The sequence below is a fragment of the Ictidomys tridecemlineatus genome, chromosome 1 (genome assembly GCF_052094955.1).
Source record: "Ictidomys tridecemlineatus isolate mIctTri1 chromosome 1, mIctTri1.hap1, whole genome shotgun sequence".
Lineage (NCBI taxonomy): Eukaryota > Metazoa > Chordata > Mammalia > Rodentia > Sciuridae > Ictidomys > Ictidomys tridecemlineatus.
In genome coordinates, this window is record NC_135477.1 from 197082527 (window position 1) to 197109909 (window position 27383).

The 27383-nt window shown below is 38.6% G+C and overlaps 1 pseudogene; it reads right to left on the minus strand.

Moving 5' to 3' along the window:
* Positions 1-17653: 17653 nt before the first annotated feature.
* On the minus strand, positions 17654-26343 carry LOC144367378 (F-actin-capping protein subunit alpha-1 pseudogene; annotated as a pseudogene).
* Between the last annotated feature and the right edge of the window lie 1040 nt (positions 26344-27383).

Sequence of the window (27383 nt, forward strand, 5' to 3'; positions counted from 1 at the left end):
AATAGATTATCAACCTTGTCAATTTTAGGCAATTGTTTTAATTTGCATTTTCTTGTTAGACATACATTGGTGAAACTTTTGTATCTCTTTCTGTGATTAATTTGTTATATTCTTTGATCTTTTAAGTACTGGGTTATTAATTCTTTTATTTTTGATTTGTAGAATTCTTTTTTAACTTTTTAAAATTTATTTTTAAATTTTAATTTGTTATATATGACAGCAGAATGCATTAAAATTCATATTACACAAATAGAGCACAATTTTTCATATCTCTGGTTGTATACAAAGTAGAGTCATACCATTTATGTCAGCATATATGTACTTAGCATAAGGATGTAGAATTCTTTATGTGAGAGTTAATATTTTGTTTTTATGTTGAAGTTTTTTTTTCTCAGCTTGATATTTGTCTTTTATCCTTAGTTACTGAATTTGCTTCTGTATAGATGATTCAAATATTTATGTGTCAAATTGATGTCATCCCACTGTCCCCATTACTTTTTTTTTTAAGAGAGAGGACAGAGAGAGAGAGAGAGAGAGAGAGAGAGAGAGAGAGAGAGAGAGAGAGAGAGAATTTTTTTTAATATTTATTTTTTAGTTTTTCAGTGGACACAACATCTTTGTTTGTATGTGGTGCAGAGGATGGAACCCGGGCCACAGGCATGCCAGGCGAGTGTGCTACCGCTTGAGCCACATCCCCAGTCCCCCCATTACTTTTTATAGTTTGTCCTTTTCCCTCTATTTGAAGTGTCAACTTGCCTTGTACTAAATTGCCAACTACCTATTTTGTTTTATTTGCTTAGACATTTATGACAAATACACTGTTTCAATTATTAAATCCTTATAGTGAATTTTGATGGTTGGTATGAATGTTGTCCTGTTCTTTTTCAAAACTGACAAAGGTATTTTGGTACATCACTTTTTTAATGAATTTTAGAATCAAATTCTTTGTTCCATGAAAGTTTTGCTTGCAATTTTACTTGGATTGCACTGTTTTTATATATTTTTAAATATTATTTGGGGGATAATTTAAAGGTCTGCAATACTGAATCTTTCTTTTAACTAATATGGTTTATGTCTTGGTTTATTCAGTTCTCTCTAAGTCTCTAGTAACATATTTCTTCAGTTGTGTTCAGTTGGTTGTATCTCACTTAGACTACATATTTAATTTTTTTTAGTTGTATATGGATACAACACCTTTATTTTGTTTATTCACTTTTTTTTTTAATGTGGTGCTGAGAATTGAACGCAGTGTGTCACACATGCTAGGCAAATGCTCTACCACTGAGCTACAACCCCAGCCCCTACATGTTTTCTTTTTATGACTACTTTTTCCTAGTTATACATTTATTTCTATAAAGGAAAGATTTGTTAATTGGGATGAAGCTGATTTGGGTACATTTAACCCATATTCCTATTACTGCATAGACCCGTGGTGGTAAGGCTGTGGTAGTGGTGGATCATTTTACACTGGTAGACTTCCCTTTGGTGTGTGTGGAAGTCCCCTCTGATTGCTAAGGAAAGATGACTTTATAGACAGGGTGTTGTGGGGAGATGTGCACTTGGCTGTTTCATTCCCTGGAAGAACTGGCTCAGACTCCAATACTCTTAATAAACTCTAATCAAGCACATTTTTCTATTGATTAGATTTAGGGAAGCTTTCTCAGACTTCTGGCTGAGGGCAGGTGCGACAGCCAGGTGTTGTGTATACACTGGGCGAAGAACAAACTACCTGGCTCAGCTGTCATAGGCCATCCTTTAGGTAATCACTCCAAATGCTGCCCTGAAACCCCTCTGTCTTCCATTCTTACCTGTTTTAAGCCTGAAGCTTTCCTGGTAGAAGTGACTCCCACTTCTGCTAAAGTCTTATCCTGTGCTCCAGGTTTCCCCCCACCCCCCACTCTGTTTTATCTGACATTATAGTCTATGTTGCTTCTCATCTTTCAGAAAAGCCATTAAATTTTCTGATCAAAACATTTATTATTACTTTTACTACTACCATGATTTACTTTATTAGTATGGATTTACTATCATTTTAATGATTTTTATGTGTATTTGACTGTGTATTGTCAGGGAGTATCTATTCTTTTTTTATAAATAAAGTTTTATTAGAACAAATCCATGGCCACTCATTTATACATTGTTTTTTTTAAATTCTAATATACACTATTTCTATATAAGAAAGTAACTGAGTTTTGCATATGTAGCTAGACACCTGTTTTATTCCTAGGCATTTCTTTCTAATGACTTTTTCTCTCCTTCCTTTCTTTTCCTTTACTTTTATTTTATTTTATTTTTTTTTGTGGGTTAGAACTTATTTTCCATTAGTTTATTCAGACTCAAGAGTTTTTTTCTTTTCAGGAACATATTATTCCATAATTGTTTCTGCCTCATTTATTCTGTTGCCCCTTTCTGGAAAAAAAATGCACATATAAATATACTCCTATGTTTTGTATCTTCTATTATATCTTTATTTTAACTCTTGTCACAATTCTGAGTCCTGGGTCTATGGCAGACATTGAATTAAAAACCTGTATGTACAGCAAATTCTACTGCAACTCTTCTAAAAGCAGAAATTCGTGCAAAGTCCTGACTCTTTTTCATAAAAGGATAAAATCCTACACGTGTAGGTAATTAATTGGTAGGTAATTTGAACATGCCAAAAGAGTGCTGTTCTTATCTTTTCTCCTCTCCATCATATTCATTTAAAAATGATTTATTGGTTCCATGATTCAATCTTAGTTTTCTCAAAAGGAAGCCAAGCAGACATTTCCTGATTAAGTGGTTGCTCATGAGGTTCTTCCAAAGAGGGACACTGAGGCAGAACAGACCATGTCTCCTCCAGTCCTACAGTCATGAGAGTTTCTGCCAGACCAAAGTCCACATGTATGAAGTCATTTACTGAAGGGTGAGGTGGTCCCCAAAGGGTGGGAGGGACAGTGGTAGACATGTGGAGTGGTTTATGTGTTTCTTTTTGTTGCCCAGGGGAGGATGTTTCTAGGCTTTTGGTTTTCATATGCTCAGTGCTCCCTCACATTTCCTCCACAGACTCATGTATCTCAGTTTAACAACTCCAACATCCCTCAGGAACCTCTTCCTTTTCCAAAGACTCCTTTGTGCTTTGATGTTTTTTTGGCACTGTGCTCCAAGGATGCACAAAGGATGCACATGGGTGACCATCTCTGGGCAGAATGCAGATGGTCATGGGGTCCAGGTCCAGGTCCGAGTGAGTGGAGAGTGCTCTCCAAGTCTACTCAATGCCATTTCCACTCCTTTCTTAGTAAGTTCCGTAGTCAGGGTCCAGCTAGGAAAAACAGCATGAAAGCAAATATTTTATCAGAAATATGGGAAATTGGTATTGGAGGAGTGAAAGGCAACCAGAGATTACCAAGATAACACAGAGATAGGGACTGTCCACAGGGCCAGGGATGAAAAGGAAGCAGGTAGGTTAAGAGAGCCTGGCATTTGAGGCCCTGAAAGCTAGAAAAGGCCTGAAAAGGTGGCTGGTTGGCAGTCATATCTCTGAGGGAGGCATTGAGGCTGGCTTTGGGAGTGGGGCAGCCAGGCGGAAGCTGGAACCAACTGCTAGTAAAAGCAACTACAGTTGCTGTAGAGAGCATTGTTTTGGTAACAAAAAGAGTACTAAATAAACAGGAAGAAGAAGGTCCTTTGTCCCTGCTCCAGCTTTACAGTCTTCTTTAGTGACCCCTTTTGTCAGAACCTAACAGGGAACCTCTGGCAAAGAAGTATTAGCAGAGACTAGGCCTCCTTGTATCACAAAGCTGAGCAATTTAGATAGAGAGGCTTTGGAGAGGAGAAGCAACAGTTAATATCCTATACAGTGAAAATTGGTTAGGGTCTGATGTGTCCTTGTTGTGCAGAGGTAACTATTTCCATTAATCAGAGACACAAGCCAGTCTCACCTCAGGGAAATAGTATTTTGGTACAAGGATGAACAAGTAGACCAATGGCACAGGATCCGGAAATCGATGTGTACAAATGCAGTTACTTGATTTACAATAAAGGTGCCATTGAGATTCAGTGAAGAACAGATCACTTTCCAGTAAATGGTGCTGGAGAAATTGGTACCTATTTTGGGGAAAAAAAAAGAATCTTGAGCTTGACTATATATAACACATGGAATTTAATTCAAGATGGATCCTAGATCTGAATGTGAAAGGCAAAACAGCAAAGCTTATAGAGTATAACAAAGGAGAATGAGCATGGAGTGAGATTTCTTCAAGACACAAAAAGCACTAAGCCATAAAAGAAAAAGAAAAATTAGTACTCATTAAAATTAAGAACCTCTGTTCATCAAAAGACCTAATTAACAGAGCGGGAAAGCCTCAGGTTGGGGGAAGATCTTCATAAAATATATACCTAACAAAGAATTCATAATCAGCATGGATGCTTATATAGATATTACATAGATACTAAAAACCTATAAATCAACAATTTAATCCAAATTAAAACTACGGGGAGAAAATAGCCCAAACCCAATTGAATGGCTAAAATTAAAAGACTTGATGCATTGAAGAGACCATGAGCAGCTGGAGTCCTAAGACATTGCTGATGGAAGTGTAAATTGGTTTGATTTGTTTGGAAACTGTTGGTATCTATTAAAGCTAAATATACTCCTATCTTCTCCTAACTTGTTACCCTGCAATTCTACTTTTGGTCATATACCCAAGAAAAATGAATTCATTTATCTCCACAAGACATAGAAAAGATTTTTCTTTGCAGCTTTAGTTATAATGAAACTATAAAACTATAAAGAGGACAAATGTCTGACAATAGAAGGATGCATAAACCAATTGTGATATATCCATAAAATGAAATACTATTCAGTCATAAAAAGGAAAAGTTGTTATATACAATATGGATAGATCTTGAGAAGAGTTTGTGGAACAAAGGGAACCAAAGACAAACATGAATATACTTTGTGATTTCACATACATGAAGTCAAAGAGAGGCATGTATAGATGTTGATGATTCAAGTCAGAGTAGAGACTTTGTGGAGATGGGTTTTAGAAAGGGAGAGGCAGGAGAAAATTGGCTGGAGGGAGGGATACTCTATGTCTTGGTTTGGGTGGTAGTTGTGTAGGTTGTATACATAAGTACATTTTAATCTAGCTCTACAGTTAAGGATGTATGCTTTGCCATGTACAGATCATATCTCAAAAAAGAAAAATCCACCTATGAAAGGAAAGGATGTTTCTTTGCTGACATGTTCCTGGCTTAGCCCTGTGGGAACAGTGGGTTCATGTGATTTTGTGAGAGATATTTGGCTATTTTCTGTTCTGCAAAGGGCTAGCATCACTCAAAACAAAGCAAACAAACAAGACAGACTGATGATTATTAAGTTGACCTTTTGGTGTCCCATGAGGAGTGGCATTATTTTCAAATTAAATTCTTTTAATTGAGGGCTAATTCCAAGAGAGAGCAGGGAACTGGAAGTTCGTTCATCACACCTCAGTGTATGCAGAAACATGAGAAGGACCTAATCTAATGGGTCTCCTGACACAGGTGGATGATTCCTGGGGAGCTCTGGAAACAGAGGATGGGAATGAAGGCTTACCCAGAGCAGCTGCAGGTGACCTGCGTGTGGAGGGCACTGGATAAGTAGGAGTTGTTCATGCAATTCTTAGGTTTCTGATAAAGTGATAAAGCCAGTAACACCTCTGAACAACTGGTAAAGAGTTACCTGGACTTATTTTAATCTTTAGATGTGTGTGTGTGTACTACTAGAAGAAGAGGACTATTTTTCTTTTGAGACAGTATTTCTATATGTTGCCCAAATTGGCCTCTAACTCATGAGCTGAAGTGATCCTCCTGTCTCAGCCTCCCAAGGAGCTGGAACTACAGCTGCACACCACTGTGCTCAGCTCAGAGCTCCACATTATCCTGATTGTCCTTTTCTACAGAGATCTCTTCTGCTGGACTCTTAAGTTTGATATATAGCCAGTTTGCATCTCTAACACTTGTCAGCAAGAGGCCCAGAAGAGAGTCAAGCTCTTTTCTTGGAGAAGTCATAGGTGCTCTGCCAGAGAGAGTTTGGTGCTCTAGGAAAAACCTAATTCTAACAAAAGTATCATTAAAGCAGCAACGAGACTGAAGTGGCCATTATTTGGAAGTTAGGGGTAAAGACCAAAAGAGAGAATGAAGACAGATGTTGTAATGCTGTCCCAAGCTGAGTTTCTAGCATTGCCTGAATAATGCATAAACCTGTAATTAAGATTTAAGATGATGCTTGTGGGAAATGTTCTTTTGAGCCAGAAGAATTCAATCTTTTTGTGGTCATTAAAGGCAAAATAATCAATCTTGTCTTCACCCTCTATTGGAAATAGGAGGGTGGTAACTTCAACCACACAGAAAGTGCTGAGGTGTTTAGGAGGAGAGGAAACTGCTGGGGATAGTGTGGAGGGATAGAGATTCCAGACTCCCAAGAGGCTTCATTCCCATCAGCTGAAATTTGTGACAAAAACACAAAAAGGCTATGACTTTTTGGTGTGTATAGGGAGAGAACTAACTTAGAGTTTTAAACTTTGAAAAAAACATTTTTTTTAAAGTTGGCCTAAATAATTTCTGGCCTACTAGCCCACATTTGCTGAGTGCTGATTTTAGGTTTGAGATCTTTGAGACGAAAGGAGAGATTGATCAAGCCATTTAGATTGAGTTCTGTGGAATTACTTTGTGCATGACAATGGATGCACAGTTCACAACTGGGAAGAAGGTGCAGAGTTCCAGAGGAGTAGAGAGGGGAATGGAAGAATTAGCTGGTTGATTCTGTGTGTCAGGACTCTCTAGAGGAACAAAACAAAAGAAAAAATGTGTATACTTATAAAAGGGGATTTGTTAGTTTGACTTACAGGATCAGAGGCCGGATAGTACCACCATGGTCATTTGCAAGCTGAAGAGCTGGAGAAACTAGTAGCTTTTCAGTTGAAGAAATTGAAAGAGAGCCTCAGGACAAGGGGGACAAATGATGCAGCCCTCCAGTTTCTGCCGGAAGTCTTGGAAGCTCCCTGGAGAGGTGCTAGGGTGAATCCATGTCCCAAGGCTGGAGAAACTGGAGTCTGATGTCAATGGGTAATGGTAGCAGCAAAAATATCCACCTGCTCAAGAAGAATCATGTACTGAGCTGGGGATGTGGCTCAAGTGGTAGCGCGCTTGCCTAGCATGTGTGAGGCACTGGGTTGGATTCTCAGCACCACATAAAAATAAAATAAAGATATGTGTCCACCTAAAACTAAAAAATAAAAAAAAGAAGTATCATGTATTGGTGGGCTTTTTCCTTCTGTATTTTGTTCCATCTGGGCTCCCCGCCTATTGGACAGTGCCATCCACACACATTCAGTTTGCTGATCCACATGCCAATTACCTCTGGAATCACCCTCATAGACACACTCAGAAGTTAGTTTTACTAATTTTCTAAGCATCCCCCAATCCAATCAAGTTGACAACCGAGATTCACCATCATGTCCAACTGCCTCTTTTTATTCCAGAATGTCCAAAGTCATGCAGCTAGTTAAGTTAGAAAGTGAATTCAGGTGTCCTGACTCAGCAGTTTAGTCTATTTGCATAGGATAGAGCAAAGGGATGGTTTCCACCTGAGGTGTATTCAGTGTCAAAGCCTCATCTCTGTTATTGAAAGGTGTGTGCTGGTGCCTTATTGGCTTATAATAATGGTTCATAGATGGAGAGAATCATAGACACATTTTTTTTAGGTTATGGGTTTAGAAGATATAATTTCATTGATTGTTATAAAGTATAGTTTATATATTGCCAATGAGGAGGAATATGGAGAACCTTCCTTCTGTTTTGTTTGTCTGAAAATGTCTTTAGATTACCCTCATTTTTTATGATGATAAAGTGCATTTACATTTTGAAATGACAGCCCTTTCCTTCAGTACTTTTAAGGTGCTACTGAATTATCTTCTTCTGTTATTATTATTTAGTCTGTTACTGATCTAATTAGTGTTCCTTTACAAATATTTGATTGTTTTACTCAGGCCTTTTCAGTTTTTGTCTTTGGTTTTTTGCAGTTTAATCATGATAGAGTACATATAGATTTGGCTGTGTTAATTCTGTGTGGGACTCAATGTGATTCCTTACGCTAAGTTTGACCTTTGACCAATTGTGAAAGAGTCACAGCTATTACCTGTTCTACTCTTGTGGCTGAGGGTGTAGGTCAGTGGTAGAATGTGTGCTTAGCCTGCTTGAGGCTCTGGGTTCAGGCCTAGAGCACAGGCATGTGCATGCACATGTACACACACACACACATAGGAAAAGAAAAAATTGTGTTTCTACCCTCATTTTCCCCATCTCTCATCAGAAACATTAGACATTATTCTCCTCCATTCTGCTTAACCTCTCTGTAATGGTTTCAACCTTGATCATTTCTTCTGGTCTATCTTCTACGTCACTGATTTTCTCTTTAGATTTCTAATTTGCTGTGTGCTACTCTACCTGTGCATTGTGATGATCATTTGCTTATCCTACTTTAACAAATACGCTTTTCTTCTTTTTGTATGTCTTGTGATTTCTTTTTGTTTAAAACTGAACATGTGAATCTAAACATGGTAACTCTAAAAATAAGATTCTTTGCTGTCCCAGAGTTACTGATTTTGTTATTGCTTTAGTTTTACTTAAAAAAAATTTAAGTTGACTCGTAAAAATTGTACATATTGATGGGTTACCATATATTTCAGTACATACATACATTGTTCACACCACAGTGAGTATATCTTCTCCTCAAACATTTATCATATTTTTGTGGTGAAAACATTCAATCATTCTAGCTTTTGGGAAATAAACAATTCCTTACCTTTGTAATGTTATATTCATTACCTATATATCATTATCTTTATCATTACATTATCACTGGCATTGCCATATCATTATTATCTATAGCAGCTCTACTGTGCAATAGAACACAAGAACTTCTTATCCTAACTAACTTAGTACCTGTTGACCAACCTTCCTCCATCTCTCCCTTCCCCTCCTCACGTCACTCTATGTAACTGCTATTCTATTCTCAATGTCTATGAGATCAACTCCTTCAGATTCCACATGTGAGTGGGATCAGGCACTATTTCTGGCTTCTTGCACTTACTACAGTTTCTGGGAGTTGTGTTAGTTTGCAAATTTTGTCGTATGAAAAATGGGAATCTCTTGGAACCCCAGGGCAGGCTTTTCATTTTTTTCCTCTCTGCAAAATAACTGGAAATAGGAATTCAAATGCCAGGAAGTTTGTCTCTTTGCTTTGTATCTCTGCTTCTTGATGAGCATCTGCATTGTTGTGTCTCTTTCTTATCTGCTTCCTGTTACCTGGAGGATGTCAATCACTTTTCTCCCTCCCTTCTATCTTTTTCTCAAGATTGGAGAAGTGGTATATAGACAACTATATGGCTTATTGGGATTGCTGCTCTCCTGTTGTGGGAGAGTTTGCAGTGTCCGGAATCTATCATTTATAGTTTGTCTAACAGAAATCTCTGGGGACTTCTTGCAATTTCCAGGGAATTTGGTTGTATCTGCTTCTTCAGTCACAGAACTAACTTGTTTTGGGATATTAACTAGAGAAAAGCAGCCTTGGGTCTGTTTTCCATCTAATTTAAGTACTAGAATCCCAACAACATGGGCTGAAATTGACCCCAATGCCATTAATTCCTGACTTGTTCTTTTTTTTTTTTTAAAGAGAGAGTGAGAGAGGAGAGAGAGAGATAGAGAGAGAATTTTTTAATATTTACTTTTTAGTTCTCGGCGGACACAACATCTTTGTTGGTATGTGGTGCTGAGGATCGAACCCGGGCCGCAAGCATGCCAAGCGAGCGCACTACCGCTTGAGCCACATCCCCAGCCCACTAACTTGTTCTTATTCCAATCTAATTTTATATTTTCTGAGGTTTTGGTTTGAGCCTGTTCAAAGCATTTGCATCCTGGGCTCCTTCTGTTTCAGCATCCTTTGGGTAGAACTCCTCAAGATCAGGATCAGGGCACCGGGCCTTGGCCAACCTGGCTTTTGTGTAACAATAGTGAAACTGAAAATCCCGCTAACTCCCCAAGTTAACATAAATGTGAAAAATCCAAAGTTCAGCGCCCAATCACCTTAGAGTGGGTTTTCAAAGGAAACGTCAAGAAAGGGCATCACCAACCTAGACCTCCTTACTCACTTCAAGGACTGAGCAAATAGTAGAGGGAGCGTCTGTAGAGAGGTTCTTTGGAAAGAGGTGTTGTTGTGAAGGTTTCTTTTTACATTAATCTCTGGGATGGTGGCAGCCACAGGTGCACTCAAAGAAAAGATGATATATTCAGACTGACTTTAGGCACCTCTGCAGATTGGGGTGTGAGTCCAGCCTGGAAAATCCAGAAAGGAAAAGACAGGTCAGCTCCTTGCTGCCTGCGATCAACCTGCCCTCAGAGTTGTAGAGAAAAAACGATGGCTAAGTGTAGATCAGATGTGAGCCATGTAGCAGGGAGAGCTGGTTGGCAGGTTTTAATAAGCCTGCTTAGAAAAGCAAGCCAAAGAAGGGGGCTAAGAGAGAAGTCACAGGGTATGTGAAGGCTAGAATGGTGTGATTTGCAGGAGTGAGTTCCCATGATGCAGTTCTCATAAAACTGCATTTACATATTGCACATTTTTTGTTTGTGGCGAAAACACTCAAACATTCTAGCTTTTTGGAAATAAACAATTTTATTATATGAATGTGTTCTGTGAATGTGAGAAAAATTTGGTTTAAATATCTGCCAGGTCCAGAAAGTACAAGACCCATTTAGACAGAACCAGTCCCAGTGACAGTTCTCTGTGACCTTCCACTCAGGCTGTTGGAGGCATCCCTGCCTCCCTGCTCTGTCTTCATAGCTTCCTCTTGGTGGCTGCCAGTCTGGAGCCAGCCAAGGTTAGGGAGAGGAGGAAGGTGAGATAAATCCAGTTCAGACATTGATTCATGTGGTAGGCTGGATGGTCTGACTTGTCAATGGTGACAGTGTGCCTGACTAAAGTGACCTGACGACTGTCATGTAAAATACATGAGGAAAAAAGTCATGGGTTTGCCCAAATCTTTATCTGGGGGCCAGAGAATTATTTTCCCCATTAAATTTTCAAGGGACAAAATAAGGTTGTGTTTTGATCACTTCCAAGTGGTGGTGTGTGTTTGGATTACTGGTCACCTCTGTTGTGCTTCTTTCAAGGGCAACACTAGGGAGAAGTTCCTTAGAGATTTTTGAAGTTTGAGGAGGAAGTGAGAAGGGCCTTCAAGACCTTAAAAAATGAGGGATACTGAGTACGCCCCTGGGTTACATATTTCTGTTAGTACTCTCTGCTTCCTAACAAATTTTTTTTTTAAACCAGGAAGTGATCATTAGGCCCTGGATTTCTTGAGGTCACAGCACAGTGTATTTGATGCCATGCAACACTGCAGAAGAGGGTGATTCTCAAATTAGTCTACATACCAATGATATCAGCAACACTTTGAATGTGGAAAAATGTAAATTATCAAGCCCCACTCCAGACCAATGGACTCAGAAATTCAGGGTCCAGACCAGGTAATCTGTTCTACCAGGTTCTCATCAGGATTCTTTTAGACCCTAAAGGTGAAGACCCACTGTCAGAGAGGATGAGTGTATATATCAGGATTCAGTGTCTAAGAGCTCAGTCTTGAACCTGGGCTGTGCCATCACATCTGTTTAAATGTAGACAAATTCCTGAATTTCAGTCTTTCTGGCTAATCTGGAAAAAGAAGATAACTTCCCACTGTCCATTGGACTAGAATCAATATTAAATGAAATAAAAAATAATTGAATAGCTCTTTAGTATAGTCTCTAGAAAACAGACTTATTGAATCCTTACCTAAATGCTATGAATAAGGACCATGTGTATTTCCTGTGGAGCCATTCTTATATGCCCCTAAAATTCATAAGGAAACTTTTTTGTCACAGTCCGGCTGCAGCAAACTAACTGGGGGGTGACGAGCAACTTGTGTAGATTGATACAGCAGGAGTGGGAGCCATTTATTGTAGGACAACAGAGGTATTTATACATTACACAGCTATCTTAATTAACATAAACTAGATACAGCAGTCAACCAATAAGGAATTTCCACACTTAATGGCTCACTGGTGCCACCTCACAAACCACTCCCCCTGGCAAAATGCCAGGCGCCATCCTGACTCGTTTACAGACTCTAACACTTTTTTTTCCACATTATTCAAATAAAGAAAGCATTGATTTGTTGGTGGATCAAAAACATTCATAAATGAAAAATCTTTTCCTGTTTTCATGTAAACGGATGACTTGCATTTAACGTGATCTATCTTGCTTAGTAACAGAAGTCAAATGGTTTTATTTTGATTTTAAAACACACTTGAATATTTTCCTGTATCTCACAATTTAAAAACCAAAAAAAAAATGCTGAGTCTCTCTATTGAATATATTCATTTATTTCCTCCCTTTGGCCTTCTTTTAACAAAATTACTTAGGAGGGTGAATATTTCAAACAAATGAAATATGTTCAGATAAATGTGAGATGAGTGGGAAAGAGGATAATAAGGCTAATAAAAACATGTGCCACTTTGGCATTTTAAAATTACTTGGCAATCAATTTGAGTACCTATTTGAAAATTCATTCATTATCCAGAATGGCTGAGGCTTCATAGGCTGCAGGTTTTATCCTCCTGGGTAAAACCTGGCTCTTGCCCACATGTTCACAATCATTTGATGAGGTAGGACTTGGCAATCTGAAGTGAAGCAGGGGCCGATGGTGCAGTACAGTGGACAGTCAGTGCTGGGATGGGTGGCTCAGGGTGTCAGTGCCTCCCCTAGCTTCTCCTTTTCAAGGAGAATTTAAACAGATGCTAGTGTGCTTTAGTACATATTGCTGCTACCTAATTCAATTTGTTAGAAATCTCTGTAGTCTCTTTCACCTATTTTATAAACTGTGCAATGACAAATTCAAGGTAATAGTTACCTTTTTTTTATGAGAAGCATTTTATGGAGAGCTTCAATTTATGAATCTTTAGAATATTGGTGAAATAATCAACTATATATTTGTGATAACTTACTAGTTTTATATATTTAAAAATAGATATAGAAGAGATTAATTTAGAAATATTGTTTTTTTTAACCTAGATACATGTTGTTTTTCTAGAGTACAACACTTTCACTCCTGCTTTAATTATAGAAGATACCATTTTGTTTATTTTTTCCTTTTCTTTTTTTGGGACCAGGGATTGAACCCAGAAGGACTGATTGAACCACTGAGCCATGTCCCCAGCTCCCCGACTCCCTTTTTAAAAAATTTGAGACAGAGTCTTGCTGAGTTACTTAGGGCCTGACTGCCAAGGCTGACTTTGAACTCTCGATCCTCCTGCCTCAGCCTCCCAAGCTCCTGGGATTATAGTTGTGTGCCACTGCGCCCAGCTGAAGATATCATTTTGAATCCATGCATGATGCTGTTAATGGACACCTTATCTCAGATTATAAGTTCCTACATGAATGACATTTTAATTTATCCTCAATGTATGGTGAGAACTGTACAATGCAGCCACTCATCACATTGCTTTCAAAGTGATCTTTTAAAAGTTTATTTATAAAACGTCTAACTAAATTGTGTAACATGTATTTCCCCCCTTTTAAAACCAATTCTGCCAAGTGATCATCATTACAAATTAACATTGACTGAGGTAATGTCAGGCTAATGTGTGTGACAGGAGGCCATAACACACATCATATGTCGCCTCTCTTTTCCTATGCTTCTCAGCACCCCTGCAAGCAGATGAGGTTCCCTGAGGAGTTCTGTGAAACTTAAGAGGCAGCAGTTGTATCTCTTCTCAGCTAAGGTAGGAAAAAAAGCATAGGTGCAATTACATTTCTAGTACCACTTTGACAAGCCCCCATTCCACACAATGTGGTTACAAGATGGTGGGACCTCTACTGTCCTGGATTGCTGAGTGACCATGTGCAATTGGCATCTATGAATCCATGGCCGGCGGGGGTGGGGGGACACAGAACAAGTGAGAAATAAACATGTTGGAATTCACCACAGGGACTTTGGGGTTATTTTGTTATCACAGAATGATCTTGCTTACCTTCACTAATTATACATCTTCTCTAAACAAATAGAATAAAACAATGGAGAGAATGTTCTATTACATGAACTATTGTCTAGTCCTGAATGTAAAGTCACTGCCCTCTTACTAAAGGGCAGCTTGAGAATATGCTTATATTTCATGTATGCGCCTCTTGCTCAAACTGGTGTTCCTTTAAGTTCATGATAGGGTTCGGGATACACTACCCCTAGTATGGCGATTGGCATTTGAGAACACAGCAAGATCAAAGTCATGTTCTGAACTTTCCCCACCCTTATTCCCCTAAGCAGGCCACAAAACCTAGAAGGCATTTTCCAACTTTCTCCTGAGATAGTCTGAATATCTCATATGAAAGGTGCCTACCCCGTACCTGGAGGAAAAGAGCACTTTACCACCCGAGACACAGAGAAACCAAGAGGAATCTGAACCAACAGGCCTTGCTGTGTTCCCTGCAGCTCATCGCCATCAGATCACCTTACCTTGGTTCCATCACGCTTACCCACAACTGTCTACTCTTCATCAAACTAGCATAAAAACATACAAGTTTACCTGTTCCTTTGGGTCTCCATATCTAAAGGTGTCACTGTCACATAAAGTTATATTAAATACAATTGTATGTTTTTCTCTTGTTAATTTTTTTTTGTTGTTGTTGTTGTTATAGGGGCCTTAGTCATGAACCTAGTGATGCTTCTGAAACTGTTACTAAAAGCCACAATCGTTATTCTCCTAATAGCTGGGGGTTGAAGTAGGAGGCTTAAAAAGAAAGTGCATATCATCCCCTGAATCTTCCTCTGCAACTTTTCACTTTGTAAAACACTTTCTTCAATTATAAGGCAAAGCCTGAAACATAATAATAAATGAAAGAAGACAGACACAGAAGGACAGAAGGACAGATATTGTATAATTCCACTTACATGAGGTACTTAAAATAGGTAAATTCATAGAGAGAGTGGAAGAGAAGACACCAGGAGGTGAAAGGAGACAATGAAAAATTCCTGGAAGTGGATAGGGGTGATGGTTGCACATTGTACTGAATGTTGCTGATTCATGAACTTACAAATGGTTAAAATGATAAATTATATGTGATGTAAGTTTTCCACAATAAATAGTCTAGTAGACACTAACCCAGGGAATCAAAGGATACTCATTCGGTCTTGCCAGATTATAAACTGCTTGAGGACAGGAACTTTATTTGGTCACTGTAAATATCACAGTGTCAGTTATAGTGTCTTGAACACAGTAAGACTCAATGAATTGGGGCGGAATTGAATTAAATGATGGCCTACAGGATTTTTCAATTTTATTCATCCTTGGAGGAAGGGAATAAGTGAATTTTCTGATGGAATTCAGGGGAATGCTTTTAAAGGCTTGTTTTCTTGGAACAGTTTGTGTGGACTTGCCAGTGTTTGACTGCAGGCTGACTGCTTTAAAAGCTGGGGGAAAAGCCAGGCAAAGCAATAAGAGAGAATTGATAGGTTGAAGGGTGAGTGATCAGAATTCAATCTGATGTGTGGCTCTGGCAAAGGGATGTTCAAAGGTTAATAGCACAAAGATATTGGCTTTGAAAAAGAACATTCTCTGAAAGAATTCAAAAGGACACGGGAACAAACTTGATTGAAATTGATTGTACAGAATCTCCAATGTGTGAAGAGAAGAGACCAGGGGAAAGCACTTAGGATGGATAATGTTCCTCTTTCACTGAAGAAAAACAAGTGACAAAAGTAGCCCCTTTCAGAGCTGCTGAACTTTTCCAAAATTTATTCAAAATGACTTTTAGAGTCTTTCCTTTGACATCCATGATATCTCTACATGCATAAAGAAGGCAAGGTTGTTTTTCCAGGAGCCTACACCCTTGGAAAATACACAACAGAATTTAGATTTTGCAGTGTAGACTGAAACACTATTTTATAATTGGAACTTAATTGAATAATAAGTTTCAATTTAGGTAATTTCTTACAAGTCATACACAAACATTCTTACTCTTAAAAATTTGCACAATGATGCAAGCACATTGAGTTAAAATGAAAAACTCCCTCCTGTCCTGTTTTTTTTTTTTTTTTTTTTTTTTTTTTTTTTTTTTTTTTAAAGAACAAGCTGAATAATATATTTCTACTGGACTACCCGATACAGAAGATAGTGTGATGTGGATGGAGAGTATGAATGAGAAATAATACAAATATATTTTATTTGAAATAAAAATGCTTACATAGCTTTCTCTTGGAAACAAACTCTGGCTTGATTGTATTACTAGGCAAAAACAAAGCTGAAGCACAAACATCATTCTTGTTTGATACGTATTTGGAGACAGGTAGGAAGACACTGCTTGGTTTTACAAATACTGATCTTCCCTTAAGGCCTGGTCATAGAAGTGTAAACAATGTAAGTGAATCCACCCTTACCAGTGGTCCTATCATAGCTAGGTTACTGATGTATTCTGGGACCACTCATATCTGCCAATATACCTGGAGAGGGCTGCTGTACCACAGTTATATTTGATTTCTTGGCAGGCAGGGCTGAAGAAGAGTAATTCGGAACAAGTTTCACATCTTATTTAGAAGCAAACACTAATATTCCCTTAAATGACCACTTATAATAAAAATATACTGTCTGGAAGTTATCTTTTCATTTTGTTTCATCTTTAGTTTTTGTGTTACAGAGTTTTTAGTACAATCCTGCCACAAAGTATTCAAGCATGATTTACCTATTCTTCCTTTAGCACTTGGATTTTTCAAGCTTTATACTCTACTAAAGGTACAGTATGTTAGCTCTTCTCGAATATCTAAAAAATAATAAATGGATAAAACTTGTCTAAAAAGGCAGATGTCTATAACTATAATGGTGCTAAATGGGAAGGAGACATTGTGGGAATGATAAAAGCAAATGTGTTCATGTGCAGGGAATGTGGTTCAAGACCTTGGATTTAAAAACAAGTTTCCTAGAGAAGCCAGTTATCATGGAACTTTCAGAAAACTCCTTTTGCCATCTCAAAATAAACCTGAAAAGCCTCAATCTGAAATTTTGAACATTACAGTTATGGGATGTTATAAATGACGATCAAAGCAGTTGAGGGAGAAGGATGAAAGTGTCTTCCATTTAGCTAAGAGTTGTAGAATAGCCTCCTTAGCTGTTGGTGAATCAGCAAAAAGCATCAAAATATCAGAAATGCCTTGGTGCATAGGTAAAAAAAAAAAAAAGTACTGTGCATATTCTCTATCTAAATCAGTAACAGGACTTCATGCTAAGAAAATTTTTCTGAACAGTAAAATGACTCCAGGATAGATTGATCTCTCCCCTACACTAAATGTAGCAGAATCAACAACAAAAACACAAACGAAATAAAAAGAAAAAGACATTTACAAATAGATATAGTGACAGCAGAAAAGTACAAGGCAGAGAACACAAAAAGATTGAGACAATGCTATAGGTTCAACAGTGTTCCAGGAGGCTAAAAAATCTGTTACCTTTGAAAGACCTAACAAAATATCACTCTTATTTATAAATCATTTACTTATTACATAACCACATGTTGAATCCTTTTCTTTCTATGTATGAAAGAATCCTACACCAGCCTTTAAGCAGTCTGCATTTCTTTGCCAGTCTGGTAGCTGAGTTGGTTTGGTGTTGGTAACTGGAAGCTTCAGGCTCAAGGCCCTGAGTGTGGTTTCTGATGTTGTTTGATAGTTTTCATTAATTGCTATCTAATACCCATTTTCTGCATTCTTTATGATTTTAATAAACTCTTTGACAGTTTACTGTACCTTGTATATCTTTATGACTAACCAACTGAACATTGCCATCTTCCTGAGACTGAACCTGAAATTTGAGTCCCCAGCCACCTGGGTTATAGGTGGTGTGATAGGGAACTTCCACTCTGATCTCCAACAATCATTCCAGAAAATTTTAGACTAAAACTGGTGACTTTCAATACATGCAATAATACTCTGTTGCCCACCTACAGTTTCAGTGCAGAAGTTCAGGATTCTCTCCAAGACTTCAAACCTCCATCTACATTCTCTGACTGGGAATCACTTGCTTCTTTTCATAAGTGGTCAAACAAAGGAAATTTTGTTTCTCAGATCTAGAAATCTGCTATTAGCCAGGTTGGCATGCTCTGTCATTAAAAGCTGATCTTCATACACTTTACAGGTTTGAATTGATTCGTGTTTTACCGGCAAGTGCATGTGCTTCTCCTCCATGAGATTGTCCTTATTAAGCAGTGCTCAGACATCATTGAATACTTCATTAAACTTCCCTAGGGGTGCATGATGAATTTAGCAGCTGTAGATATCTTCTCCTCATCCGACAACCCTTGATCCTCCAAGTTGGACGTCTTGTACTGTCTTCTACCCTGTTAATTCTTCTTCTTCTTTTTTTAAATGGGGTATCCACTGGTAAGATTTGGAGTGTATTCTTACAGATGATTATCTTATGTGTAAATATATAAATAGATTTTATTTATTTATTTGACACAAACTGTATCAAACTTTGCCTTTTTCTGAAATCCCACATTTTTTTATTTTTTTTTTTACTAGAGATCGAACATAGGGGCACTTAAACACTGAGCCATACTCCTAGAGCTTTTTCTTTTCTTTTCTTTTCTTTTTGAGGCAGGATCTCCATTAATTGCTTAAGAGCCTTGTTTAAGGCTGACTTTGAACTTGCCGTCCTCCTGCCTCAGCCTCCTGGGCTGCTAGGATTACAGGTGTGCACCATCATGCCCAGCTGAAACCTACTTTTTGTTGGAGTTTTTAAAAGTGTTTAATATAAGGAAAAGAGTAAGAACATCATCTGCATGACTAAAAACCCAATGTTTGTATAATAAGAAACTGAGTATACTTGGTTATTTAAAAGGATGAAATTCTATCAGATGATTTTCAAACTTTTCATGTAAAAGATATTGAAATTTTGTGATCATAAAGTAATAGTAAAATTTCTACACACTGCACATTAAAAAGTTTCACCACTTTTAAGTCACATCTTTATGTATAACACCCCGAGTGAGGCAACTTGCTTGTTTTTCTTTGGCTAATGCCTTAAGAAATTTACTTTTTTGTTAAGTATAAAATTTGGCATTTTCTTTCATCCTTTGTTTTGTGAACTGAGGACTCACAGTTAGTTGAATTAATTGGCCAATCTAGAACATGCATAATATTGAAGTAAGATATTTTGAAGCTCTAAAACAATTAAATTGTTTAAATTTAAAAGACAATTAAATTAGCTGCAAAATTTTTATTTAAGTCAATAACTCTTGAATTAGAGCCGGGTTATACCTGTGTTACAGTGGGGATGGAAAAGAGGTGTTTCCTTCTAAGTTACTTTCTAATTGCTATGTTACAGATTTAAAAATATTTAGTTAGTTCTGTAGATACTTGTGTTTAATTTGACAAAACCAGGCACTTTAGGTTGTTGCTTGTTTTGTTTGAGAAAGGCATTCTGAGAGTTTGAACTACAGAAAACAGACGGCTCTGCTAGGCTATTCTCAGCCACAGAAGGCCTTCCCCACCTAATGTCATGGAGGCTCTAACAGGGTTCCTTGCCTCCTTGGATCTCAGTCTCCCCAGAATTCAAAGGGCTGAATGGAGGTGGGGACAGAGGGCTATGGCTCTGGGAACTGGACTCTAAAACTGATAGCGTGTCAGCTGAATATTCTGTGAAAAGATCATCTGCATCTGGCAAAATCTAAAGTTGACATCAATTTCAGTTTTGTTGCCTTCCTCTTTCTTGCTTCCTATGATTCTGATATAGGTGGTTGGCAACATACAGTGTTTCATTCATCAAAAAACATTGGAGGGCTGGGACTGTGGCTCAGAGGTAGAACGCTTGCCTTGCATGTGCAAGGTCCTGGGTTCGATCCTCAGCACCACATAAAAATAAATAAATAAAAAGGTATTGTGTCCAAGTATAACTAAAAAATAAATATTAAAAGAAGTATTGGTTGCTAATAATGAAATGTATGGCTATTTTTTGGTGTGTGTGTATGGCTGTTTTTAATTGTTTTAAAGTTAGACCTTATCCACCAGCATTTACTAAATGACTTATTTGTGTAAACAACTCAGCATTTATTTCCAGTTTTTCTGACCAGGGATAAACACATGTTTTGTATCCTTAGCTTTGAACTTCAGCAGAACCAGATAAGCAAAGAGATTTGAACATGACAGGTGATTGAGTGGTTTTTTTTTTTTTTTTTTTTTTGTCCTTTAGCTGAACTACCTGAGGCCAAAGGAGCTGATTCTTGAAGAGCTGATTTAAAGCTGTCAAGGTGTAAGAGGCCAGACTGAAAGGCAGATTAAGCAAAGCAAGTAAACCTGTTAATGATCTCTGCATTTGGTATTTTATAGCTTCCATAATGTATCTAATGGCTTTACTTTTCATGAGTTACAATCTGAAGGATGATGGCAAAACCAACTTGACTTGGAAAAGATGGATTCTGCATTCAACCAAGTGGGTCTGGAAATGTCTGAAAATGCAAAGACTACTTACTCCCTTTGTTAACGAGGTTGCTATTCTTAAAGACACACACTAATGCAACCAAGCTGCTTCATAGTACAAGGTGACTTCTTTGCCATTGCTCCTTCTCATCCTTTTTTCTTTTTAATCACTCTTTTCCTCTTACACATTTTATTTTCTTCCTTCATGAAACATGTTTTATACTGTTGAGTCTTGTGATTGTGTCATCTATTAAAATTAAATGAAATAAAGTAGAAAATAAAGTTGAGGGTTAATTATTAAAGCACTAAATTACCTTAAATTCCACTAAATTACAATACAATAGTAATTCTATTCATATTGTCTCCTAATAAAATGTCCCCAGATTGGTGCAATATTGCTGATGGCTGCTCAGGTTAAGGACCTTCTGCAATGGAGTAGCTTTCAAACTCTCTGATCCTCAATCCACAGGTGCTTCTAATGCTGATTTCAACTGGCATTTGTCCAGAGCTAAAAATACAAATTTTATCTAGAGCCCAACACTATTTTGACAATATCATTTTCAATATTGTGACTTTTTAGCATAGGTTTTAATTGGAAAGCCTATTACTCTAAAAACTATTCTGCTCCTGCCCTTTAACATGATTTCTATCAAAAGAGTCCTGTATTTTTAGAAGATTATAACGATTATTATGATTCATCACTGTCAGAAAGATCCAGAGTGTCTCAAGGAGAGTGTGGGTAACTCCAGGGGACTCACAGGATGTCTACAGAGCCTTGCCAGACTGGAGCTTAAAGGTCTGTTCTTGGGGTTAAACAGTTGAAATGACAAAAGAAAAGTGGTGAAGGGAAGAAGAGACAATTTTGTAAACAGGGTGAGATTGAAAATGACAACTGACTCCAGCAGATTTTTAAAAAATAGGATTATAGCTTGTGTTACCTTTTCATTTTTTTTAAAAAAATAATGTTTGGAGGGAAAGCAATAAACTAAAAGGAAAGAAAAAAAATGATGCATGCAGGATACTGTGGGTCAGCAGTATGAGAGGTAGACATGGGCTTCCTACTTTTGGTAACCTATGAGTTGATAAAGGAGAGATTTACCAAATACAATCATTCATATTTTATTTTTAAGTATCCATGACTTTTAGGAGCATTATTTTTATATAATTAAATCTGAAAGTAGAAAGAAGTTTTGAATTTTCAGAGCATTGTAGCTTAAATTTACATTGCATGTTAATACTTTGACATGCACAGTTTATTAGAGGTTCTCAAATATATTCTTATGCCTGATATTCATTATTTCTATGTATGATATAATTAACAAGAGTATAGCTTTTCTTTCCCTCAATTGTATTTTTTTTCAATCAGTTAATATTACTTGACACTCACTTACATCTTTCAGACTCAAGTAGTTATCGTATTTCTTATCACTCAACATCAAACCCAGTTACATATTCAAGAGACTTTTTGAAACTGGTCTCCATCTGTTAGACATACCCTCACTTGGCTGCGTCAATTTAATTTGTTATTTATGGATCTTTCTCTTCATTCATAATCATTTTTTTCCGCTGTCAAAGGCTGACATTTTTATATTGGCATGTGGAATTAAAATGTCTAAAATGTGAGTATTAGATTTTCCTTTGTGGTTAGAAAAGTGGTGGAGTTGGAATTCTATCTATCCTGCCATTGATTCTGATGAAAACCTGAAGCGCTGGGGCCCCTGCTCTAGACTAAAGAATGCCCACTGCTGGTCCAGCCAGAGCAGGTTGGAACCCTCCTGAGGCGGCCTTCCGGGAGGGTGTTTGCATGAGGACGAGATGACTTCTTGGGAGAGTTCATTCTAAGGGAAGAAGAATTTGAATACTGCCTAGAATCTTCCTGTGTCCTCCTCAGCCTGTGGGTCTGTACTGCTTCTTTGATATTAGAGGAGGGGTTCCAATAGCAGGGAAATCCATGGCCACAGATCACCATACTGCTTTGCACCTTGGTGGATCTGGTGAGAAGTGGTAGAGGTGCTTGTGGACATCACTGGGTTTGCATAATTGAGGTGGCTCTGTCTGGTGGTTACTGTGGTGGAAGTGGTAGTTGTGTGGCGGTGAATAGGACCTCATCCTCAACTTGGCGAGAAGATGCCTGGTGTCTTCCAGAAATAATATGGGAGACGATGCAGGAGGCAGAGATATCGAAGAGGAACAGATAAGAGTTTGGAGTAGAATGCTAGTTAAGATGAATTTACTATTCTGAAAAAAGAAATTCTTTAGGTACCATCCATTTCTTAGTATGGATGGGTGGGTTGGGCTGATTTACACTGGCCTGAACATAAGAGAGATTGCTGAATAGGAATCTCTTAGGAACTGGATTCGGTGAATGAGATAAACCTAGTTAATACTAGCTTTAGTGCTAGACCACCAAAGTTTTAAGAGTTTATCAACAGCTTACATTTCCAACAAGGAGAGGTAGCTCATTCTTAGAGTGGGTTCAGTGGAAGCAGTGGTGAACTCCCCAGTGGCTACAGAAGAGCAATGTGGTTTTCTCAAGGGGGAAGTCAGTTCACCAGACCTAGAGCATACACGGGGGTTCCCACTGAGCAGAACTGCAGGCAGGAACTATGAAAGGCTCTCTAGGGACAAACAGGAGACATGGCAAATAAAATAAAATAAATAAGTAAATAAAATAGCTTCTGAATTTTTAAAGACCAAAAGCACATAGGATCTTTTTAAGTGCAGATTTTTTCTTTTCTCACTTCACTACTGAATTTCTCAGCTATTAAAACAACAACCACCACCCTCAATTTTATATCCGTGGGAAAAGGTATTTAGAGCTCCAAACATTTGATGAATAAATAAATAGCTGTTGATCCCTGAGGGTCTCTTCCACATTGTGAGATATGAAGTCACAAGAGGCCCGTCTTTGCTGCCTGCTTTGTGTTCATAAAGCTTCTCTTCCTCAAAAGGAATGTTTTATACTGACTGGTTTAGCTGCTACTATGCTTGAAGCTAGGAGTTCCAGTATGTGCGGTGCAACCTATTCCAGTGCTATTACTCTAGTTTTTTCCTAGTAAAACCCAACTTCTGTGTTCTCCTAACTTTCAGGGTCCAGATGTTCCTATCACCCCGCTAGGGAGGGATTTGGAATTTTGGACACATTTTGGATATTTTCTTCATGTGACCTAGAATGTGAGGAAAAAGCAAAATCTACTCTAACATTATGCACTCACTTATTGAAAAACAGTAGAAGCTGACAAACGTTTTGTCAAAAAGTTGGCCACTCAACAATTGATTTTTTTATGTAGTCTTAGTCCTTCTACTCTTATTCATTCATTCATTTCTTCTACAAGTGTGTGTGTGTGTGTGTGTGTGTGTGTGTGTGTGTGTTTTGGGGGAGAAGTTATAACTGGAAAAAAGGAAGACATGGTCTCTGCTCTCTGGAGCTCTTAGACTTGCAAGCGAGGCCGACCATCGAGGACTTTGAAAAGGGGCAACTTGGCGTGCGCTGGAAGCTCAAGGCTAAGTCACTTAGCTCAACCTGTCTCACACTAAACTTTTCATTTCCCTTCCTATAGTTGCTCCCTCTGCTGTCCTCTGTTATTGGAGTTTTATTTCTCAGGGAGTGAAATCTTCAAGCCACCTTGGATTCTTCTCTCTTCCCTATCCCATAATCTCACCAGTCACTAGATCCTATAATTTGGAAAAGTGTCCCAGTGTGGTGCTATCAGGAGGTGCTGAAACATTTAGGAGTGGAGCTTTGAGGGAGATATTTAGGTCATTTGGGGCATGCCCTTGAAGGAAAGTTCTTTTACTTTTGCTTCCTGACCATGAGATAAGCAGTTTTCTCCTGCACACGCTCTCTACCATTGCCATCCATTACCCCCACCAGAGGCTCAAAACAACGGGCCCACCTGATGTACTGGAACCTCCAGAAGTGTGAGCTAAATGAAAACCTTACCTATTTATAAGTTAATTTGTTCAAGTATTTTGTTATAGTGATAGAAGGCTGATGAACACACTAGACATATTCATTTTTATTAAGATATGACAATTTAGTCAACAAATAATTTTGGTATTTATCATATACAAAATTTTCTTCATAGGAAACATTACTATATTCTTTCATTTCTGTGAATAGTACTTAGCTTGTTTGAGGGTTACCATGTACTAGGCACCATTTTAGGGGGTGTAAATATATTATTTGATTTTTGTGGCAACATTCAGACTGACACCCTTCTGATCCCCTTTTACAGGTGAAGGGACTTATGTTTATTTTTATTCTTATTTTTTATTTTTTACTTACTTGTCCTAATTAGTTATACATGGCAGTAGAGTGCCTTTTGATATATCATGTATAAATGGAGTATAACTTCTCATTCTTCTGATTGTACATGATGTGGAGTTACACAGGTCATGTAACCATTTATGCACAAGGGGAAATAATGTTTGATTCATTCTACTATCATTCCTATCCCCCTTCTATCTCCCTTTCCTTCACTCCCCTTTGTCTAGTCAAAATTACCTCTATTCTCCCCTAGCACCCTTCCCCCCTTATTGTAAATTAGTATCCACATATTAGGGAAAACATTCGGCCTTTGTTTTTTGGAATTAGTTTATTTCACTCAGCATGATATCCTCAAGTTCCATCCATTTACCTGCAAATGCCATAATTTCATTGTTCTGTAAGGCTGAGTAATATTCCATTTTATAAGATATACCACAATTTTCTTTATCCATTCATCTATTGAAGGGCACATAGGTTTGTTCTATAGTTTAACTATTGTGAATTGAGCTGCTATAAACATTTATGTGGCATGAATGTAGTATGCTGATTTTACATCCTTTGGGTATATGCCAAAGTGTGGGATAACTGGGTCAAATGGTAGTTCCACTTCAGTTTTTCTGAGAAATCTTCATACTTCTTTCCATAGTGGTTGTACCAATTTGCAGTCCCACCAGCTATGTATAAGTGTACCTTTGTCCCTCATGCTTGCCAATATTTATTGTTGCTTATATTCTTGATAATTGCCCTTATGACTAGAATGAGATGGAATCTTAGTGTAGTTTTGATTTGCATTTCTCTAATTGCTAGAGATGTCGAACATTTTTTCAAATATTTGTTGATCAGTTGTACTTCCTGTTCTGTGACGTGTTTATTCTATTCTTTAGCCCATTTATTAATTGATTGATTTGGTGTTTCTGTGTTAGGTTTTCTGAGATATTTTTATATCCTGGGAATTAATGCTCTATCTGAGGTACTGGTGGTAAAGATTTTTTCCCATTCTGTAGGTTCTCTCTTCATGTTCTTGATAGTTTCCTTTGCTGAGAAGAAGCTTTTTAGTTTGAATTCACCCCATTTAGGGATTCTTGATTTTACTTCTTCAGGAGTCTTATAAAGGAAGTCAGTTCCTAAGCCAACATGGTGGAGAATTGGGCCTACTCTTCCTTCTATTAGCGCCCATTTAGAGGGCTCACCGATGAGATACTGAGGCAGATCTTGCTGGCAACATTCCACGACCCTCATTGTGTTCTTCACTGTGTTCCTGTCAAACCAGAAAATACTGGGCTGGCTGTGTACCCCAGGAAGCAGCCCACAGTCAAGCAAATCCTTCAGTACCTATGGTTGAGGCAGGGTGAGCAGCATGATTCTAGTGGGGCACCCCTCAAGTACCCAGACACCAAAATAATATCAATCCTATTTGATATGGGTTATGACCCATACAAGACCTGGGGGTCCCTGGCCAAGAGGATGTCTAATACAGCCATGGCGACCTACTTGATCCTCTAGCACCAGAAAAGCCAGGGGCCAGGCTGCATGTTCCAGGGTTATGACTTGCCCCACACCCATGGATCTTTCGCATTCCCCTGTCCTCCAAAAGAGGAGCCCCAGTGAGCCTGCCCTCCACACCCTCACTTTGCCCTGTGAGCCTCCAGTGCCTGAGGAGCCCAAATATTCAGGGCAGAAGAGCATCAAAAGGACCAGCCTGCCTGCCATCTACCTCTGCTGCCTGCCTGCAAGGACCCCCACACCTGATATAGTCTCCAAGCCTGATTCTGGGAAACCTCATGACAATAGAAAGCTTTGGAAGCAGGTGACTGGGAGGATTGCTACCTGTGTCTGACAACTGTGCTGTTGCATGCCATGAGTCAACAATAAGGTGACTCCAATGTAAGAGTCCAGAAATGTGCCAGATTCTTAAACAGTGTGGATCCAATGAGGGGACAGCTGACATAGACAAACCAGTGGACAGCCAGAGCACCCTGTGCTCTGTGGATCCTGACACCTTGTGTGGACATGGGTCATGTGGACTCTGAACAGCTGCAACAGCAAGATGTGCCAGCGACCTCAGGTTCCTCTGCACGGGTTCCAGCTGAGACCACTTGTATATCCCTGGGGACACCAGGAGTCTCCTCTGCCCCCACCTGCAGAAGACATCAGAGACTGTGGTCCTTGGGACCCTTCCCTCTGCCCTGTTCCTCTGTCCTTTCTCCCACTCTTCTGAGATGTTTCTTAATAAATTGCTTCAGAGAAAATGTATGATAAAATTATTATTCCAAAGATTGAAAAGTAAGCTGATTAAAAACAAGGAGGGACCTCAGGGTGAAGGCAGGGGCCCACCAGCCATCCTCCAAGGCCTGGACCACTGTTCCTCCCCATCAAGTGCAGACAGAGACTCGCTCACCTTCAGCCAGAATAGCTGGGGACTCAGTAGAGCCAGTGTAGATGGTCACTCGCTGTGAGTCAGTGTAGAGCATTCACTTGCTCTGGCCTAGTGCTGACAGACTCGCTCCTCTTGACCTGGTATACATGGAGACCCTCCCTGGAGCCAGTGTAGACATGACTGACCTTTAGCTGGTGACCTTGGCCAGAAGGAATCCCTCCCTCTG